This window comes from Rhinoraja longicauda, chromosome 21 (assembly GCF_053455715.1).
Source record: "Rhinoraja longicauda isolate Sanriku21f chromosome 21, sRhiLon1.1, whole genome shotgun sequence".
In the NCBI taxonomy this organism is placed as follows: Eukaryota; Metazoa; Chordata; class Chondrichthyes; order Rajiformes; family Arhynchobatidae; genus Rhinoraja; species Rhinoraja longicauda.
The window spans coordinates 16,280,785-16,301,619 of NC_135973.1; positions in this window are offsets into that span (position 1 = coordinate 16,280,785).

A 20,835-nucleotide genomic window follows, 5' to 3' on the forward strand; every position below is an offset into this window, starting at 1 on the left:
ACAACACACAACACACAACACACAACACAACACACAACACACACAACACACAACACACAACACAACACACAACACACACAACACACAACACACAACACAACACACAACACACAACGCAACACACAACACAACACACAACGCAACACACAACACAACACACAACACACCACAACACACAACACACAACACAACACACAACACACAACACACCACAACACACAACACACAACACACCACAACACACAACACACAACGCAACACACAACACAACACACAACGCAACACACAACACACAACACACCACAACACACAACACAACACACAACACAACAGAACACACAACACACACCACAACACACAACACAACACCTGCACATCCCCCGCTGGGATTAGACAGCGACTCCCTCAGCTCCACACTGCGCTCCACTCCACTACGCCCAAGATAGACACCAAATGCTGGAGTAACTCGGCGGGGCAGGCGGCATCTCTGGAGAGAAGGAATGGGTGACGTTTCGGGTCGAGACCCTTCTTCAGAGGGATTCCTTCTCTCCAGAGACGCTGCCCGTCCCGCTGAGTAGTTCCAGCATACTGTGTCTGTCTCCGGTGTAAACCAGCATCTGCAGTTCCTTCCCACACATTACGCCCCCAAGCCAGGGGCACCTTGACCCCGACTGTCCCAGCTGTGAACGGGGCATCTATCTACCTGATGTCAGTGGATATACCTGGTACAGGTGCAGTTGAAGAAGGATCTCGACCCGAAACCCCACCTATTCCTTCTCTCCAGAGATGCTGATCGATGAGTTACTCCAGCACTTTGTGTCTATCTTCGGCATAAACCAGCAACTGCAGTTCCATGCTAATACCATTGCCAGCGTTAGTCTACGGGTTTGCTAACTTCATCGAGGCGTTAATTCCTTCTCCTCTCCCACAGACGCTGCCTGACGATGTGGTTTCTGTTCAGATATTTCAGATACCCAGCATTTGCAGCTTTGGTTCAGCCTCCCTCGGTGCCGGAGTTATTTATCACTGAGTTATTTATCTGGTGTATTCTGTGAGCCATCACAGGTCGGCAGCGAGACTTCCATCTCCGAGTGGGAAGCGCACTCGCTGGGTTTCAGTGAGATACAGAGGGCGCAGCGCCGGGCGTTGTTGGGGGCTCCATCTGCTCTCTCCGATGCCGGTGTTTGAAGAAGGATGGGTTGCAGCCAAGCCGGGAATCAAGCCCTTCCACCCACCGAGGCTGGACTGTTATCCAACCCGCAACCAATATCAGAAAGAACAGTCCAACACAGCTCGGAGACACAACAAATGCTGCAATCTTGAGCCAAACACAAAGTACTGGAGGAACCCAGCGGGCCAGGCAGCATCTGTGGAGGGAATGAACAGGCGACGTTCTGGGTCGGGATACTTCTTCAGCTTCTTGGCATCCTGATTATGCGATCCCACATTACAGGGCGGTTGTATTTTATCAGTCTGCTTGGCACTTTGAAGTATCCTGTGGACAGGGAAAACAATTTAGAGATGCAGCCGCCACACACCATGGCCTCGAACTTAGAGATACAGCACAGAAACAGGTCCTTCGGCCCACCGGGTCCGCGCCGACCAGCGACCCCCGCACATTAACACTACCCTATATCCACTCGGGATTTACCAAGCCAATTAGCCTACAAACCTGTACGTCCCGGAGAGAGCCCACGCAGCACACCGGGAAAACGTACAAACGTACAAACTCCGTACAGATAGCACCCGCTGTGGGGATCGAACCCGGGTCTCCAGCGCCACCCACCATCCATGCGTTTATAATGCCGGGTAGTCATAAAAAATAGGGGACATTACATTAAAAACCCTGGTTACATAAAACCAATCCGTATTAATTGTAAAGCATTTCGAAAGACTGGATAGACTCGGCTTGTACTCGCTGGAATTTAGAAGATTGAGGGGGGATCTTATAGAAACTTACAAAATTCTTAAGGGGTTGGAGAGGCTAGATGCAGGAAGATTGTTCCCGATGTTGGGGAAGTCCAGAACAGGGGGTCACGGTTTAAGGATAAGGGGGAAGTCTTTTAGGACCGAGATGAGAAAGTTTTTTTTCACACAGAGTGTGTGGAATCTGTGAATCTGTGGAATTCTCTGCCACAGAAGGTAGTTGAGGCCAGTTCATTGGCTATATTTAAGAGGGAGTTAGATGTGGCCCTTGTGGCTAAAGGGATCAGGGGGTATGGAGAGAAGGCAGGTACGGGATACTGAGTTGGATGATCAGCCATGATCATATTGAATGGCGGTGCAGGCTCGAAGGGCCGAATGGCCTACTCCTGCACCTATTTTCTATGTTTCTATGAAATGAGTGCAAGTAGGCCTGGTTATATATTGTGCGTGGCCAGTTAAAACTGATCTCAACTACCGAGTCCGTTTCTTTGGCTAATTAATAACATAAGCAGCAACGAGCTGCAGATGCTGATTCACACCGCAGATAGACACAAAATGCTGGAGTAACTCAGCGGGACAGGCAGCATCTCTGGAGAGAAGGAATGGGGTTTAATAATAATAACAATAATAATGTATTAAACTGTACATTGCAACAGCAGACTTGCGTGTTTGGGTCGGATTTTTAATGTTACACGCGATAAGGCATCAATTTCAACTTATCAGATTGCAGTGTATCTAAATATAGCCCATCTGAGATAGACAGATTACTGGTTACATTCTTCAAAGGTTTCGGCTGAAATATATCAGATGTATTTTTTTCATGCAGCCGAACATTTACAACCTATTCAATATCCAATAAATGTTATACGTTAAATAGTCACACAAAAAAAAACTGGAGTAACTCAGCGGGTCAGGCAGCATCTCAGGAGAAAAGGAACAGGTGGCGTTTCGGGTCGAGACCCTTCTTCAGACTGAGAGTCAGGGGAGAGGGAAACTCGTGAGCGTGAGTGATAAAGATACACAACAGTGTGAATGATAGAGTTACACAACAATAACCCGTATGGAAAGTTGTTGCTTCGCATTTCTAACGAGCGGCATTTCAATGAGTGTCTCTCATTCGCAGAGTCGGGCGTGGAGAACATTGCTTTTGCGGGAAAAGTTCACAGCGAAAGAAGTTTAACTGCTGTAACTGAGTTTTACTTGTATAAGTTAACCGAGCACGTTTGGCCGAAAACAGTCTGACCGTCAATTGGATGAAGTGAAATCTTCAAACCATTGTTTAAAAGAAGTACGTGTAGGAAGGAATTGCAGATGCTGGTTTATACCGAAGATAGACACAGAATGCTGGAATAACTCAGCGGGACAGGCAGCATCTCTGGAGAAGGAATCCATTCTTCTACCTCTGGAGGTCTTATCGAAACGTATAAGATTATTAAGGGGTTGGACACGTTAGAGGCAGGAAACATGTTCCCAATGTTGGGGGAGTCCAGAACAAGGGGCCACAGTTTAAGAATAAGGGGTAGGCCATTTAGAACTGAGACGAGGAAAAACTTTTTCAGTCAGAGAGTTGTGAATCTGTGGAATTCTCTGCCTCAGAAGGCAGTGGAGGCCAATTCTCTGAATGCATTCAAGAGAGAGCTGGATAGAGCTCTTAAGGATAGCGGAGTCAGGGGGTATGGGGAGAAGGCAGGAACGGGGTACTGATTGAGAATGATCAGCCATGATCACATTGAATGGCGGTGCTGGCTCGAAGGGCCGAATGGCCTCCTCCTGCACCTATTGTCTATTGGATATCAGCGAACTTCTTCACACTAACCTCTGTAATCATGAAGACCCTTGAAAGACTTGTGCTGGCATTTGTAGTGTCTAGAATCAATTCAGAGCATAACAAGGGAAAAGACTAAGAAATAAGTAATATGTGCCATCTTGGTAAAAGTACAGGGTTCGGGAGTTTCGAAAACTGCAGAGGCAGGAAATCTGAAACCAGAGAACCTAGAACAGTACAGAAGATCGACACATAAAGCTGGAGTAATTCAGCGGGAAAGGCAGCATCTCTGGAGAGAAGGAATGGGTGGCGTTTTGGGTCGAGACCCTTCTTCAGACGAGTTAGGGAAAAGGGAAACGATCAGAACAGTACAGCACAGTAACTGGTGATTCAGCCCACAATGTCCATGCCAAGTGTGATGCCAAGTGTAACTAACCTCCTCTGCCTGCATGTCCACCGGCCTCCAAACCCTGCATATTCATGCTCCTATCACAAAGCCTCTTAAATGCCACGATTGGACAGGCTAGATGCTGGGGGGGAAATCCCGATGTTGGGGGAGTCCAGAACCAGGGGTAACAGTTTAAGAATAAGGGGTAGGTCACTTAGGACTGACATGAGGAAAAACCTTTTCACCCAGAGAGTTGTGGAATTCTCTGCCACAGAACGCAGTGGAGGCCAATACACGGGATGGATTCAACAGAGAGTTAGATTTAGCTTTTCGGGCTAACTGAATCAAGGGATGCGGGGAGAAAGCAGGAACGGGGTGCTGATTTTGGATGATCAACCATGACCATATGGAATGGCAGTGCTGGCTCGAAGGGTCAAATGGCCTACTCCTGCACCTATTTTCTTTGTTTCTATGTTTCTATGATCGATCTGCCTCCAGCACCACCCTAGCAACACGTTCCAGACACCCACCACTCTGTGTAAAAGAATTGCCCCAGACGATTCCATCAAACTTGATGATTAAACTCCTCGTTTAAACAAAGATGATCATTGGCCAAGGCAGCAGGGATTGTATCCTTTAAATAATCCCTGCTATCTTCCCATCTACCCGCGAAATCAGACGACTCATCGGTTAAATGTCTGACCTGAAAAACAGCCCTATTGAGTTTTTAAGCTCTTGTTACTGGAAAAGGAGGAATTTGTAGAGCAAGAAATAAGAGAGTTGAATTGATAGGATTGACATGTTATACAAAAGACTATCTGACACCTTAAAACATTCATGTGCTCGAGGAATGGTATCTCAGCAACCAAGATAACATCTCTGGCTTGGATGTGGCATAGAGTGGTAAGAAGCAATCAGCTGAGTGTATGTGTGTGTGCACGTGTTTCTGTGATTGTGATAGAGTGTGTGAGTGTGTGTGTGTGTGTGTGTGCGTGTTTCTGTGAGTGTGAATGTGTGTGTTCAGGTGTGTGTGTGCGTGTTTCTGTGAGTGTGTGTGTGTTTGTGTGTGTGTGCGTGTTTCTGTGAGTGTGAGAGAGTGTGTGTGTTTGTGTGTGTGTGCGTGTTTCTGTGAGTGTGAGAGTGTGTGTGTGTGTGTGTGTGCAGGTGTGTGTGCAGGTGTGTGTGTGTGCGTGTGTGTGTTTGTGTGTGTGTGTGCGTGTTTCTGTGAGTGTGTGTGTGTGTGTGTGTTTTTTTGAAGGGAATGAAGGATTGTGAGAGTCCTGAGCTAAGAGTGTAGTTTTTATTGTCACGTGTACCGAGGTACATCACCGTACTTGTGCATATGACAACACACTCCACTTGACCTTAGCTAAAAAAGAGTGATGTTGCAAAATCCCCTCTGCCCATCTTAGGTGAAGGCTGGTGGAACTTAGTCGGGACATCAGTCTGCCTGGAATCCTTGCCCCTTCGACGACCGTCGTGCGCTGCCTGAGGGTTCTCATTGGCATTCTCTGCAAGGAATCCAAACACTGCTCACACCTATTCCACCAAGTCAACAAGTAATTTAATCAGAGCCCAGAATGATAAGGGAAGTGTGATCCGCCATATATCATCCTATTCACACTACTCTTTGTTTTAGGTAAATAAAGCAATTATCTACTTCATGGAAGCTTTCCGCTCTATTCCCTTTGATGTGTTTGTTTACCGTGAGCCAGGGAACCTTTGCTTTGCGGACATTATTTGCCCAGATCTGTCTTAATCACCAGACATAAAAGGGAATGCAGTTGCTGGAATCTGGAGCAAAACACAAACAACTGGAGGAATTCAGCAGGTTGGACAGCATCTATGGAGGCAAAATGGAAGGTGACATTTCTGGTCACAACCCTACACCAGGACGTGTAGAGGGAAGACAGCCAGTATAAAAAGACAATAGACAATAGACAATAGGTGCAGGAGTAGGCCATTCAGCCCTTCGAGCCAGCACCGCCATTCAATGCGATCATGGCTGATCACTCTCAATCAGTACCCCGTTCCTGCCTTCTCCCCATACCCCCTCACTCCGCTATCCTTCAGAGCTCTATCCAGCTCTCTCTTGAAAGCATCCAACGAACTGGCCTCCACTGCCTTCTGAGGCAGAGAATTCCACACCTTCACCACTCTCTGACTGAAAAAGTTATTCCTCATCTCCGTTCTAAATGGCCTACCCCTTATTCTTAAACTGTGGCCCCTTGTTCTGGACTCCCCCAACATTGGGAACATGTTTCCTGCCTCTAATGTGTCCAATCCCCTAATTATCTTATATGTTTCAATAAGATCCCCCCTCATCCTTCTAAATTCCAGTGTATACAAGCCCAATCGCTCCAGCCTTTCAACATACGACAGTCCCACCATTCCGGGAATTAACCTAGTGAACCTACGCTGCACGCCCTCCATAGCAAGAATATCCTTCCTCAAATTTGGAGACCAAAACTGCACACAGTACTCCAGGTGCGGTCTCACCAGGGCCCGGTACAACTGTAGAAGGACCTCTTTGCTCCTATACTCAACTCCTCTTGTTTCGAAGGCCAACATTCCATTGGCTTTCTTCACTGCCTGCTGTACCTGCATGCTTCCTTTCATTGACTGATGCACTAGGACACCCAGATCTCGTTGAACTCCCCCTCCTCCTAACTTGACACCTAACTTGACACCTAACAAGAGGTGAGATGACCCTGGGCATGGGAAGTGTAGGGTTGAATGAGGGGCAGATGGAGACAGGTGGACGAGGGGGGAGTGTGGAGACAGAGGTTGGCGAGTGATAGGTGGAAATAATGGTCCAGGATGGAGGAGGGAGGGGGAATACTCAGACAGAGTCTGTAATCGGTAAGTGGAATCTGACAAGGGGAGGATGGTGGGTAGATGATAGCAGAAAGGGAAGAAGATAGGAATGGAAGCCGGGAAGAAGAAACCCATAAGAAACTGAGGTCTTAATGACCGGATGTGCCCATTCCAGGAGGATCACTGGCACTGAATGTATGAAGGGGTAATAATTTCTATCCAGTTCCTTTCTGTTCCTGAAGACAGGGAAACGTGATGGATGGGAATGTGATAGTGGGGCGGGGGTGGAGGTGACCCGGGAATACAGGGAGCTGGTGGACTGACGGGGCACAGGAAAGGGTCTGGCACCCTCAGGCAGGTGTGGGTGGGTGGGTGGGTGGTCAGCTGAGCAGGGTCTACAGCTGGATCATAGCATCGCCTCATAGAGGTTTATATAGTAGAATGCCTCGGTCCATTTCTCCATCACCTCCATGTAGACTGCCTCTATATTTTAATTCTTTGCTAGTGGTCTTGTGGCAACAACATCTCCAGAGTTGGACACTGAGGCTTTCTCCCTCCAACACTCTCCAGGTGAATAAAGTTCTCTTCCACACCTGACCAGCCTCATCATTTTAAATCCTTTCCCCGAGCCATTGACCTCCCTCTGTTGGTAATGTAGTCCTTCCTAATCCACTCTTTCTGTGTTTGAAGTAGGTTTTTTTTCCCAACAACTTTCCACCTCTGCTCCAGAGAAAACATCCACCGTCTGATCTATCCAGGAGTCACCATGTTGCAGTTGGTAGCCTCACAGTGCCAGAGACCCGGGTTCAGTCCTGACCGTGGGTGCTGTCCGTGTGGGGTTTTCACATTCTTCCTGTGACCGCAAGGACTTTCTTCAGGCGCACCAGTTTCCTTCCACATCTCAACGGCGTGCCGGTTAACTGGCCGCTGTAAATTGCCACCCAGTGTGTAAGTGAATGGTAGAATCTGGAGGGATTTGATGGGAATGTGCGGAGATTAAGATGACATTAGTGTAGGATTAGAATAAATGGGTGGTTGGTGGCCGGGAGTGCTCGGTGGGCCGAAGGGTCCGTTTCCCTTTTATGACAGTATGACTCCATGATTCTAACCTTGCTCCACAACAATAACTCTCCAGCCCTGGAGTTATCCTCATGAACCCTTCCTGAGGCCATTACATCCTTCCTGTAGTGCGGTGACCAGAATTTTTTTTTGTTGTGGTCAAACCAATGTTTTGCAGAGTGCTGGTGTGACTTCTACTGTACATCCCATGTCTTATCCAAATGGGTAAAGTAGGGTTCATCACCTCACCTACCAGTCTCATTTCAAGGATTGGTGGACATGTATTCAAAAAACTTACCATCCATCCACACAGCTCATCATCCTGTCAACGAATATGTGCTCCATAACCTCGTTTGCCCTTTCCAAATGTGAGACATAATCAGAAGTGCCATCCTTTCAGAAGCATGTTAACAAATGGAATTGGCTGGCCTTCAAGTCGAGTCCAGTCACATGCACAAGTACGATGAGGTTCGTACAATGAAAATCTTGTTTGCAGCAGCATCACAGGCACAGAGATTCACACAACACACATACCATGAATTATACATAAGTTACACGTATATTTTGCAAGATAAAAAGAATATGACTGTTCAAAAAGCAAGAGATTAATGCAAAAGATAACTGGACAACTAAGTCTATGATAGTGCAGGAGGTCTCTTAAGTGGTCCATTGCTGAGGTTAGATTAGGGTTGTACAGGTCAATTCAAGAACCTGATGGTAGTAGGGAAGTAACTGTTCCTGTACCTGGTGTGGGACTTCAGGTTTCTGTACCTCCTGCCCAATGGTAATAGAGACAAGGGTGGGTGGTGGGGTTCCTTGATGAGCTTTTTGAGGGAAAAGAAAAGATCGTATGACATTACTGAGTTAGCCCAGGGTTCTGGCATTTACAGTTCCCTCAGTTAACCTAGCAAAACAAACCTGTTTGTCTGGTCATTATCACATTGGTACTAGTGGCAGCTTGCTTTCTGTTGCTTGACAGCTTCACATTACAGCGGTGACTTGATCTAAAGAAGAGAAACCTCTCTTTGGAATATCCTGAAAGGGCATGGCAGCTGTGGAAAGCATGTGTCACCGGAAGTTCATCGACTCGATGAAAGACACACTTTGGTCTGCCCGAAACTTGTTGGTCTCCCAATAAAACGTACTCCCGTAAGGGAAAGCTGCCACCAGGCACATTCCAAGCTGCAGGAGTACGTGCTAAGGGATGTACTGAAGCTCGGTGCAGCCGACCCAGTTGTTATTTGGGCAGTCCCATTGTCTGAGGTCCCATTAGACATTGGTGGGCTGGGTTCTGCGGAAAAACCTCTCAAACGCTTCAAGTATGCATCATCTAAAGAGGCCATGTAAATGTACAAACTATAGAGATATGGACATCATAACATGATGAATATATATTTCCAATGAGGCAATATTGCAAAGAAAATCATGCAGTGTGCTTTTTGGGATGGAGGGCATGAGGGTGAATGGGAGGGTCGCTGGGTGGAATTATGAATTAGGAGCCAGGATCATCATGCTTTGGTTACACCCACATCCCAGAGTGAAGAATGTAACTGAGCCCTTCCATGTGTCAGCTTGTGTCCACGTCCAGCTTCCTGAACCTGTACCTGTGTGTGTGTTTGTGTGCATGTGTGTGCTCACGTGTGTGTGTGTGTGTGTGTGTGTGTGTGTGTGTGTGTGTGTGTGTGTGTGTGTGTGTGTGTGTGTGTGTGTGTGTGTGTGTGTGTGTGTGTGTGTGTGTGTGTGTGTGTGATTTCCTCAAACTCAACTGCAACAAATCTGAAATCATCATAATTGGTCCAAAAATGCTCACCAAATCCACCCAAAACTTCATCCTCAATATTGATGGTCTCCCAGTATCCACCTCCCCTCACATCCGGAATCTTGGAATCATCTTTGATCAAACCCTCTCCTTCGACAAACACATCAAACACATCACAAAGACAGCCTTCTTCCACCTCAAAAACATTGCCCGTCTCCGTCCATCCCTCTCCTCCACAGCTGCAGAAACCCTCATCCACGCCTTCATCTCCTCCCGTCTGGACTATTGCAACAGCCTCCTCTATGGCTCACCCTCAAAAATCATCAGTAAACTTCAATACATTCAAAACTCCGCTGCCCGTCTACTCACCCACTCCCCGATCCGTGACCATATCACCCCCGTCCTTTACAAGTTCCACTGGCTCCCCATCCCCCAGAGAATCCAGTACAAAATCCTCCTCATGACCTACAAAGCCCTCCATAACCTGGCCCCATCCTACCTGACTGACCTCCTCCACAGGCACACTCCCACCTGCATGCTCCGCTCTGCTGCTGCCAACCTTCTGTCCCCCCCCCATCCGGACCAAACTCAGATCCTGGGGGGACAGGGCTTTCTCCATCGCTGCTCCCACCCTCTGGAACTCACTACCCCAAACCGTCAGAGACTCCTCCTCACTCACCACATTCAAAACATCACTGAAGTCTCACCTGTTCAGCACTGCCTTCAACCACTGACCGTCACCTCACCTTCTGTCTCCTTTTTCTGTTCGTTTACTTATTTATCTATTTATTTTCTTCTCTATGTTCTAGTAATCCCTGTAAAGCGTCTTTGAGTGTTTGAAAAGCGCTATATAAATGTAATGCATTATTATTATAATAATAATATGTGTGTGTGTATATGTGTGTGTGTATGTGTGATTGTGTGCGTGTATGTGTCTGTGTGTGTGTGGGTGTGTATGTGTGTATGCGCGTCTGTGTGTGTGTATGTGTGTGTGTGTATGTGTGTCTGTGTGTATGTGTGTCAGTATGTCTGTGTGTCTATGTGTGTCTGTGAATGTGTGTATGTGTGTGTGTATGTGTGTCTGTGTGTGTGTATGTGTGTGTGTGTGTATGTCTGTGTGTGTGTATGCGTGTGTGTATGTGTGTCTGTGAGTGTGTAGTGTGTCAGTGTGCGTGTATGTGTGTCAGCGTGTGTGTGTGTATGTGTGTGTGTGTCTGTGAATGTGTGTCAGCGTGTGTGTGTGTGTGTGTGCGTGTATGTGTGTGCGTGTATGTGTGTGTGTGTGTGTGTGTGTGTGTGTGTGTGTGTGTGTGTGTGTGTGTGTGTGTGTGTGTGTGTGTGTGTGTGTGTGTGTGTGTGTGTGTGTGTGTGTGTGTGTGTGTGTCTGTGTGTGCTCTTTTAATGTTGGTTTGCACCCCAGACACATCACAGGCTTCACAGAGAGTGACAATATGTGTGCTCACATGTATATGCTCACGTGTGTGTGTGTGTGTGTGTGTGTGTGTGTGTGTGTGTGTGTGTGTGTGTGTGTGCGCATGTGTGTATACACTCATCTGTGTGTACAGACAAGTGCCTAAGTGTGTGACCACCTATGCAGGTGTTTGTGCGCCAATTGTCTTGGGCTCTATTGTCACTCTCTGTAAAGTCCCTGTGATGTACCTGGGGTGCCTGAGGTGCACAGATCGCACATGTAGGCAGCTGGGGAGTGGTCGATGCTGTGGGGGAGTCGATGGGAATGTGGGGAGAGTAAATGAGATTAACATAAATGGGTGTTTGGTGGGCCGAAGAAACTGGTTCTATTCCGTGTGACAAGTTCTGAATGGATGCATTGCATCTCTCAAGGAAGAAGGGGTGACACAGGCATTGACACTCAACAGGAAGTTCTGGAAATGATGAACCAAGAGGGAGAGGACATGTTAAATATTACCACTGTCCCCGTCTTATCCAGTTCCAGTGTGACCTCCTTGCTCTCAGTGTCTCAGCCACCAATGGAGGGTGTCCAAAATGGATTTGTAATCTGTCCTGCTAACTTCTGGGACCCATGGACATGCTCTCCAAGAACCTTGTGCTTTTCTTCACTTCCTTCTGTCCTTAGCGCTGTGTATTCTCTTGTTTTGTTTGCTCTCCCCAAATGTGTTCCCTCCCATATCTCCAAGTTGAAGCAATCAGCCATTTTTGGGTCCACCAAACCAATTCATTCCAGCCGACAATGGGCCATTATGGATTCCACCCTTCCTGAGGTCATCTGTTGCCGGCCTTGATTTGATCTGGCCTTTTCTAGCTTCCAGTTTCCGCCCCACCCCTCTCTGCTTTCCCCTCCCCCACCCCACCCACCCACCCACCCAACCTACCACTTTCTTCCAGTCTGAGAAAAAGGTTCCGACCCGAAACATCACCTATTTCTTTTCTCCAGGGATGCTCCCTGACCCATTGAATTACTACAGCATGTTGTGTCTATCATACGAAGCAGGAGGAACTGATAATCTATTTCTGCAGGCACAGCCAAGATGGATGGAATGGCCTCCTTTGGTATCATAAACTTCTACAATTTACTGATTCTGGAGAGATAATCAAATTCTGCAATCACAGCAACACTAATGGATCGTTGGTACGGAGAGAGGTGGTGGGGCTGGTAAATCATCCTCAGTTGGATGTTGTGAATCAGGTCACATGACAGTTCAACACTGCAGGACAGTTTGGATCCAGCTCTGACTAACAGATCAAACTGTTCTCCCATCCAACCAATGTTGAAGTATTTTATGATGACCCATTTGTCTCATAATGATTTTAACATTGTGACTTTTCGCCATATCAGTTTTGCTACCAGTTGTGCATCTGCATGGGAATTATAACTGGGAGACATGTTCAGTATTTGGTGGAAACAACAGCCCCCACTGTACTGTATACTGATGGCAAAGGTTTAAAGATGCGCCGATGAAGTGCAATGGTTGTAATTATGTTCAATATTTTGCACTGTTTCAAAAAGGCCCCATAAAGCAATGATTTTGATTTTAAGAGTTGCACTGTTTCATGCTGTCATTCATTCCCAGCTCACGCTGCTCAAACCTTGCAAACTATGGATTCACACCCACCACTCAGCTGTCATCTCCTGGACAGTAAGGATACTGGCCATAAGCCAGGAGCTGGTTAGTGTTTCACAACAATGTTACAAAGCCGGTGTAGAAATGCACGTCCCACTATGTACGGCGATGGCAGCCAGGAATCTGTTCGGAGTCTATTGTGCACCAGGAGACAGTGCTGGCCAATGGCCACTAATTGGTCTTTATTCCGACTCCGGGTGGGTAAGCAGCCAAAGAAAGTGGTGGAGAAAAGCTTCAAAAAGTTACGAAATAGAGAGCCTGCAGGAGGTCTCTCCTACCCATCTCAGCTAGGAAAAAAATCCAAGACTTAATTCACAATATTCAATGGCCATAGAGTCACAGTCATAGAGTGATACAGCGTGGAAACAGGTATTTAGGCCCAACTTGCCCACACCAGCCAACAAGTCCCAGCTACACTAGTCCCACCTGCCTGCGTTTGGCCCATATCCCACCAAACCTGTGCTATCCATGCACCTGTCTAACTGCTTCTTAAACTAATAGTTCCTGCCTCAACTACCTCCTCTGGCAGCTTGTTCCGTACACCCACCACCATTTGTGTGAAAAAGTTATCTCTCAGATTCCTATTACATTTTGCTCTGTCACCTTAAACCTTTGCCTTCTCGTCCTCAATTCACCTACTCTGGGCAAGAGACGGTGCGTTTCCCCGATCTATTCCTCTCATGATTTTATACACCTCTATAAGATCACCCCTCATCCTCCTGCGCTCCAAGGAATAGTGTCCCAGCCGACTCAACCTCTCCCTATTGTAGTGGCCACCTTCTCAATAGACAATAGACAATAAGTGCAGGAGTAGGCCATTCAGCCCTTCGAGCCAGCACCGCCATTCAATGCGATCATGGCTGATCACTCTCAATCAGTACCCCGTTCCTGCCTTCTCCCCGTACCCCCTCACTCCGCTATCCTTAAGAGCTCTATCCAGCTCTCTCTTCAAAGCATCCAACGAACTGGCCTCCACTGCCTTCTGAGGCAGAGAATTCCACACCTTCACCACTCTCTGACTGAAAAAGTTCTTCCTCATCTCCGTTCTAAATGGCCTACCCCTTATTCTTAAACTGTGGCCCCTTGTTCTGGACTCCCCCAACATTGGGAACATGTTTCCTGCCTCTAATGTGTCCAATCCCCTAATTATCTTATATGTTTCAATAAGATCCCCCCTCATCCTTCTAAATTCCAGTGTATACAAGCCCAACCGCTCCAGCCTTTCAACATACGACAGTCCCGCCATTCCGGGAATTAACCTAGTGAACCTACGCTGCACGCCCTCCATAGCAAGAATATCCTTCCTCAAATTTGGAGACTAAAACTGCACACAGTACTCCAGGTGCGGTCTCACCAGGGCCCGGTACAACTGTAGAAGGACCTCTTTGCTCCTATACTCAACTCCTCTTGTTATGAAGGCCAACATTCCATTGGCTTTCTTCACTGCCTGCTGTACCTGCATGCTTCCTTTCATTGACTGATGCACTAGGACACCCAGATCTCGTTGAACTCCCCCTCCTCCTAACTTGACACCATTCAGATAATAATCTGCCTTTCTATTCTTACTTCCAAAGTGAATAACCTCACACTTATCTACATTAAACTGCATCTGCCATGTATCCGCCCACTCACACAACCTGTCCAAGTCACCCTGCAGCCTTATTGCATCTTCCTCACAATTCACACTACCCCCCAGCTTAGTATCATCTGCAAATTTGCTAATGGTACTTTTAATCCCTTCGTCTAAGTCATTAATGTATATCGTAAATAGCTGGGGTCCCAGCACCGAACCTTGCGGTACCCCACTGGTCACTGCCTGCCATTCCGAAAGGGACCCATTTATCCCCACTCTTTGCTTTCTGTCTGTCAACCAATTTTCTATCCATGTCAGTACCCTACCCCCAATACCATGTGCCCTAATTTTGCCCACTAATCTCCTATGTGGGAAGGCTTTCTGAAAGTCGAGGTACACCACATCCACTGACTCTCCCCTGTCAATTTTCCTAGTTACATCCTCAAAAAATTCCAGTAGATTTGTCAAGCATGATTTCCCCTTCGTAAATCCATGCTGACTCGGAATGATCCTGTTACTGCTATCCAAATGCTCAGCAATTTCGTCTTTTATAATTGACTCCAGCATCTTCCCCACCACTGATGTCAGACTAACTGGTCTATAATTACCCGTTTTCTCTCTCCCTCCTTTCTTAAAAAGTGGGATAACATTTGCTATCCTCCAATCCACAGGAACTGATCCTGAATCTATAGAACATTGAAAAATGATCTCCAATGCTTCCACTATTTCTAGAGCCACCTCCTTAAGTACCCTGGGATGCAGACCATCAGGCCCTGGGGATTTATCAGCCTTCAGTCCCATCAGTCTACCCAAAACCATTTCCTGCCTAATGTGGATTTCCTTCAGTTCCTCCATCACCCTAGGTTCGCCGGCCCCTAGAACAGTTGGGAGATTGTGTGTATCTTCCTCAGTGAAGACAGATCCAAAGTAACGGTTTAACTCGTCTGCCATTTCTTTGTTCCCCATAATAAATTCCCCTGCTTCTGTCTTCAAGGGACCCACATTTGCCTTGACTATTTTTTTCCTCTTCACGTACCTAAAAAAACCTTTGCTATCCTCCTTTATATTATTGGCTAGTTTACCCTCGTACCTCATCTTTTCTCCCCGTATTGCCTTTTTAGTTAACTTTTGTTGCTCTTTAAAAGAGTCCCAATCCTCTGTCTTCCCACTCTTCTTTGCTATGTTATACTTCCTCTCCTTAATTTTTATGCTGTCCTTGACTTCCCTTGTCAGCCACAGGTGTCTCCTACTCCCCTTAGAGTCTTTCCACCTCTTTGGAATAAATTGATCCTGCAACCTCTGCATTATTCCCAGGAATACCTGCCATTGCTGTTCTACCGTCTTCCCTGCTAGGGCCTCCTTCCAGTCAATTTTGGCCAGCTCCTGCCTCATGCCTCTGTAATCCCCTTTGCTATACTGTAATACCGACACTTCCGATTTTCCCTTCTGCCTTTCCATTTGCAGAGTAAAACTTATCATGTTGTGATCACTGCCTCCTAATGGCTCTTTTACCTCTAGTCCCCTTATCAGATCAGGATCATTACACAACACTAAATCCAGAATTGCCTTCTCCCTGGTAGGCTCCAGTACAAGCTGTTCTAAGAATCCATCTTGAAGGCACTCTACAAACTCTCTTTCCTGGGGTCCATTTCCAACCTGATTTTCCCAGTCTACCTGCATGTTGAAATCTCCCATAACCACCGTAGCATTACATTTTTGACACGCCAATTTTATCTCCTGATTCAACTTGCACCCTATGTCGAGGCTACTGTTTGGGGGCCTATAGATAACTCCCATTAGGGTCTTTTTACCCTTACAATTTCTCATTTCTATCCATACTGATTCAACATCTCCTGATTCTATGTCACCCCTTGCAAGGGAATGAATATCATTCCTTACCATCAGAGCAACCCCACCCCCTCTGCCCACCTGTCTGTCTTTTCTATACGTTGTGTACCCCTGAATATTCAGTTCCCAGCCCTGGTCCTCTTGTAGTCATGTCTCAGTGATCCCTACAACATCGTCTATCAATTAGCTCCCAAGCTGCCACTTGCATAGATCGGGTGAAACGATAAGCTTTAATGACTCGAGCAAATATCAATAACAGAGACCCTCTCGACCTTTGAATAGTTAGTCATCTTTATTTGAAGGCGCAATAAACATATTGGCATATCTCTTATCATCGACTGGTTATTGATTTGCTAGGTAAAATTCCATATCTTACCACAGACTATGCGATCGATACGAATTGCCAGATATAACTTTGGTGGAAATCTGTATTAATCTTCTTGTCAATAAGATCTACAACTGATTACATCTTGGCTAATGAATCTTTTGGCGGAGCCTTTGGCTGAACCTCTGTCAGCACCCTCTCGGCTCACACACACTGCCCACACACACCCAACTGCCCGCACTCTAGCTCCGCCCTGCCCCTATGTAAGCAGTGCATTAACGCTACAGTGTCGAAACTACAGTAGGATACAAGGTAATAATATTAATATGCAAAAATAACTAATAAACGCAAAAATGGCTCCTACTCCTATATTTCAGATCATCTAGTCCTGGCAACATCCTCATAAATCTTCTCCGTACCCTCTACAGCTCGACAACATCTTTCCTATAACATGGTGCCAAGATCTGAACACAACACTCGAAAAGCGACCTCATCAACGTCTTATACAACTTCAACTTGACCTTTGGAGACCTTTTGGGCCTTTGGAGAGCTGAACATTACATTTTGGAGACATTAGCTGGAACAATGATAAGGTTGCCATCTTGTCCTAATCCCTCATCCTGTCCCATCTAGTATTTATCTAGTTCCCCTTGAAAGTTACTTTTAAGACTTTTTGGTCTTCATAGACTTTGAGGATGGTGGGTACATGGAATGAGCAGCCAGGAGGTAGTGAGGCTGGTACAATAACTACATTTAAAAGACACTTGTACAGGTACATGCATAGGAAAGGTTTAGAGGGTTACGGATCAATGAATGAATAAGTTTATTGGCCAAGTATGTGCATATACAAGGAATGTGCCTTGGTGCTCCGCTCACACATGACAACACAAACATACAGTTAACAATTAAGAATAAAGCATAAACACATCAAAACAATAAGGATACAACATTACGGTCTAAACATGTGGGTGAAAATAAACCAGAGCAAAAAAGAAATGTGAGCAAATGGGACCAGCTTTGATGGGATATCTTGGTCGCCATAGACGTGTTGGACCAAAGAGCCCGTTTGCATGCTGTATGACTCTATGACTCTATGACATGCCAACACTCCTCTTGGTCGCATTGGAGCAAAGCCCTGATCTTACCCTGACATTAATCACTGACCTCCCTTTAAGAGCTGTTAATTAGTCCATGGGGTTCTTGGGAAAAGTCCCCCCTCATGGTAACAGTTCCTGGATCCCAATTTATATAGGCAAGGTGGCTAAAACACTGCAGATGGCCAACCACGCATCTCTAAATTGTGCTCGTACAGAACCACTCCCTTACGCTGCGGTCTCTGCCATTTTGGAGCACAGGGTCACCAGGCACATAACCACTTTGTAACACACAGTGCCCTGAATTGGAAATGTACCACAGTCTCTTCATCACCTCTTTCACAACCCTGGCACTTCCTACTGAGGGAGTTCCTCCACCATACAGACTGCAGTCACCTCCCCACCATCCCCCCATTCTCAGCAATGAGTAAATACAGCGAATAGACACACAAAGCTGGAGTAACTCAGCGGGACAGGCAGCATCTCTGGAGAGAAGGAATGGGTGATGTTTTGGGTCGAGACCCTTCTTCAGACTGGTTAGGGATAAGGGAAATGAGAGATATGGGCGATGACGGAGAGAGATAAGGAACAATGAATGAAAGATATGCAAAAACGTAATGATGATGAAGGAAACAGGCCATTGTTAGTTGTTTGTTGGGTGAAAGCGAGAAGCTGGTGCGACTTGGGTGGGGGAGGGATGGAGAGAGAGGGACTACCTATAGTTCAAGAAATCAATATTCATACCTACTGCCCAAGAGAAATATGAGATGCTGTTCCTCCAACAGCAAATACAGTCATACAGTAAATACAGAGATTGGATACAGGAAATTGCAATCAAAAGCAGTCCTCCCCAAACTCAATTTTCCACCCATAAACCGACACATTAACATGCAGTGCCTTTCAAACCCATCCCAGTGACTCTGAACTATTTGAAAGATATTCCTTTGAGTGCATTCTGAGTAATACTTTGGCCGTCCGACAGTGGTAAACATGCAGGGCCCTCATACAGTCCCAGGTGCTGACAGCAGACCAGTTGCTGTTTGTTAGTAGGCGCCTCCAACCACTGACATCTGTTTGAAGCACCAATCTCACTGCCTCGGTAAAGCGATCTTCCTCTGGCCAAAAAAAGCTGGGCGTGGCAATCAATCAAACACATTCACCAGTCTGAAGAAGGGTCTCGACCCGAAACGCCACCCATTCCTTCTATCTAGAAATGCTGCCTGTCCCGCTGAGTTACTCCAGCATTTTGAATCAAATACTTTCTGCAAGATTGGAGAATGTTTCTTCATCTTAATGCAGAACCGAGCCTTAGTATACGAGGGGAAAGCCAGTCAGTATTCTTTAGCAGGTAGAACTATTCCTTTGGAACCGATCCACTTTCCAATCACACCCGCTCCCTGACAGATCAAGGGCAGTTTTATAAACTGCAGATGCATCCATAGTGAACGCTCAGTTTACACTGTGAAACTCCTACCCTCCACTGTGGTTGCATGCTGGACTGATTGCTGCATAGTATTCAGGAGCTCGCAGAAACAAGTCTGATGATCAGCAGTACTGGGAAATTAGGGGAGTGGGCGCCTGAGAACACCTTCACCTCAAATCACCACCATTACCTTGGACATATGGCCCTCCATAGTCACTGGTTCAAAGTCCAGAACTCCCTATGTCAGGTCACTGTGCGACCAGTTCACCACCTCTCTCACACATCACTACTGGGAGGCTCCTCTTATTTGTCCATTGACTGAAACATGTCCTCCATTACAGAAGGGTCTCGACCCGAAACGTCACCCATTCCTTCTCTCCTGAGATACTGCCTGACCTGCTGAGTTACTCCAGCATTTTGTGAATAAAATCCTCCATTACAGTAGTGGCTACACTCCAGAGAACTTCAGAGATCAACATTTATATAATTCTTTCTTTCAAAATCAATAGTTAATGGGATGTCCATAACATGCCCGCATCCCCAAAACAGACATTAATAAAGCAGATAGCCACGAAGTGCTGGAGTAACTCAGCGGAATAAGCAGCATCTCTGGAGAGAAGGAATGGGTGACGCTTTGGGTCGAGAGCCTTCTTCAGACTGAAGAAGGGTCTCGACCCGAAATGTCACTCATTCTTTCTCTTGAGATGCTGCCTGTCCCGCTGAGTTACTCCAGCATGTTGTGTCTACCTTCGGTGTATAACGAGCATCTGCAGTTCCTTCCTACACATTTAATAAAGCAGGATATTGCTTAGTTGATGCACAATCTTCTGAACCACTGTTGCTGGCGTTATATTAGGATTCTGCTTGAGGAGATTTTGCTGGGAAATTTTTCAATCACTTAAACCTTCTTCTTTGATTCTTTGTATTTATTGTCTGTTGAAGGAGGTGTTGAGTGAACCCTTTGTGCGCATCAATCACAGAACGCCACTCCTTCCCAGACAGTCCTTCAGAATCCAGGGCGAGTTGCTTCCACTGCAGTTCTTTGGGTTCTTTAGGTGATTGATGAGACCAAAGCAGGAACACTGTGGGCAGCACAGTGGTGCACTGGTAGAACTGCAGCCTCACAGTGCCAAAGCCCCGGTCCAATTCTCACCTCCAGTGCTGTCTATGTTCTTCCTGTGACTGTGTTGGCTTCCCACGGGTGTGTCCCAAAGACATGCAGGTGGGCACACGATTTGACCTCTGTAAATTGCACCTCGTGTGTAAGTGAAGATAGAACCTGAGGAGAGTTGCCGGGAATGCGGGGAGAATGAGCAATGGGATTCATGTGGGATTAGTGCAAATGGGTGGCCGATGGTGCGGACTGGGTGGGCTGAAGGCCTGGTTTCTTTGCTTAATCTCTTTATGAATCTGTGGAACTTGAAGACTCTATCATAGTCAGAGAAGGAAGTGCCTGAAAGGATGGATGGGTGTATAATTCAGGATTTAAAAAATGCCCCGGATTCCAACATCTGCAGTGTCTTGTGATTCCATATAGTTTGGGATGTTGTGCATTCCCCTCTCTCATTGAGCTTGGACTCAGCCTGTTTCAAAGTGTCAGTGCTTTTCCAAATGCCTCTCCACCAGTTTGAACAGTCTGGGGCCTGGGTTCCCGTGATTCCTGTCATGTTTCTTCAAGGAGGACGGATGTGAAGTTCCCCTGTGCCTCGGCAGAACCTTTTGCGTGTGTGTGGTCAGAATTCCACACACCAGGCACT